A 2,141-nucleotide genomic window follows, 5' to 3' on the forward strand; every position below is an offset into this window, starting at 1 on the left:
CTGGAGTGTGCCGTCTCTTCTCTGCTGGGACCCTAACTGCTACACTCACTTTCATATTTTCAGATTATATTTCCCTGTGATGTTTGCATTATAACAAGACCATGTTACTTCTACAGTAAAAGTGAACAGCAAAGAGAAGAATCAGGAAAGGCAGAATTCAGTGTGCTGCAGGGGCAGGGAACTGCTCCCTTACCTGGCTCACTCTGGGCCCGGGCTTCCATTCCCAAGGGGACACAGAGCTGAGCCAGGTCCCTGCATCTGTGCATAAGGTACCCAGGGGAAGATTTTAATTCAGCAAATTATGATGGTACAAAAGGATTTGCCAGTAACGATTCAATTCACACTCTGGAAACAGAATGTTATAACTTCACTCTACACTAATTTCATGGTCTGCATCAAGTTCAGAGGCTACAGATCTCTTTGGGGTTAGGCAGACCTGGGGTCCACTCCGGGTCTGTATGATCTCAGAGAAGTCACTTAACCTCTCTGAAAAACAACCTTGTCGTTGGCAGAACCTCGTCAGTTCTCTCTGGGGATAACTGAGATAATATATTTTCAACATTTAGCACAATAAGCACCCAGCAAGTCCTCAAAACACAGAGCTAATTCTCATATAATTATTATAAATGTATTCATAACTTAACTAAGTTACTGTACTTGAGTATAGTAAGGTGGGCAATGATATACTCACTTCTAGTTTTCTATAAGATGTGTACAGAAATAAGGTAATTTTGGTCCCAGTCTGGCCTGAGCTCCTACAAGGTCTTCAACTCTAGTCTGTCTTTTCTAAGTTGTGGGTCCCAAATTACCTGAGGCCCAACTGGCTCTGCTTTGGGGTAGCAAGCCCTCCACCTAGTTGGCAGAAGGTCTGCAATTATTAGAAGGTCACTTCATGCACAGATGTGTTACCACCTGATGTCTGAGGAAGAAAACTTCTCTCCAACCAATTTCCTAGGACTCCGGCCGCTGGCCTGGGTGGTCGGTTGGGACAAGCACCTTGCTGTCAGTCACTGAGGACTTTGCAATTGACTCACTGCAGTGTTGGGGCCGCCATCTTAAATGTTTGCTCTTCAGTAAGAATCTTTTCCTAAATGGGATTCAAACTCAGTGCCTTCCCCTATAAAGGCATCCCGTCCTTCCTGACCATCCAACCACTCTACCACAGTCAGAGGGCCCATCCACACCTTTGCATAAAAAGCACAAAGCGTTTGATGCTGTTCATCAGGGGGCCGTCTTATGTGAAGGTAGGAGAGTCATTCTGAAGCTATATGTCTCCAGTGTGAAAGAGCAAAGCCAGTCCCTTGTCCAGCTTCATGGACTGGGAGCAAAGGCTAGTAATGGAGGCTTCCAGGGCGGCATGGGAAGGACCGTTGGTCGCCATGGACTGCACCACATGCTTACTTCATTCCCTCCCTGGCCACTCTCCCTCTGCTCATCTATAGTCTGCATCTGCAAGAGAATCATGGAGATCACAGGTGTAGCATCCATGTGGCTTGGGGCTTAGTTCCTGGTGTCCAGTATGCAGTTACCAGCTCCAGTTATAGGACATGTGTCTGCCAGTAGGTTCTCTATGGTACCAGACCCTCCACTGGGTACCCAAAGGCTCCCAGCTGCCAGATTGATCTTTAAAATGTAAATTATTCACATCCTTCTCCAGGAGTAAAATGCTTCATTTTTTTTCTTCTGCGCTTTTATAATAAAATTCAAGCATCTCTCTAGAACCCACAGGCCCAAGAAGCTCAGCCCATGGTTACCTTCTGCTAAGTCACTTCAGTCGTGTCCGACTCTGTGCGACCCCACAGATGGCAGCCCACCAGGCTCCGCCATCCCTGGGATTCTCCAGGCAAGAACACTGGGGTGGGTTGCTAATGCTCATCAAAAAGCACCCTGTCACCTGTTTCCTGTGATCCATTCTCCCCACCACTTCCTGTCCCTTGACCAAGCCCCCCTTGCTCCATTTTCAGGACCAGGATATTTGCACAGAGGGTCCCCTTGCCTGGCCCCTATATCTTCCCACACTGTCCCCACTTCACCCTCAACTTAAAAGAAATTCCTCCATCTCTGGGCCTTTTCTGATCCCCCAAGCAGACCACCCTTTCCTCCTCAGGCTTGCCTCTGCATCCCACCCCATTCATCATTTG

This window comes from Moschus berezovskii, chromosome 12 (genome assembly GCF_049115385.1).
Source record: "Moschus berezovskii isolate FMDL1 chromosome 12, NW_MosBer_1.0, whole genome shotgun sequence".
Lineage (NCBI taxonomy): Eukaryota > Metazoa > Chordata > Mammalia > Artiodactyla > Moschidae > Moschus > Moschus berezovskii.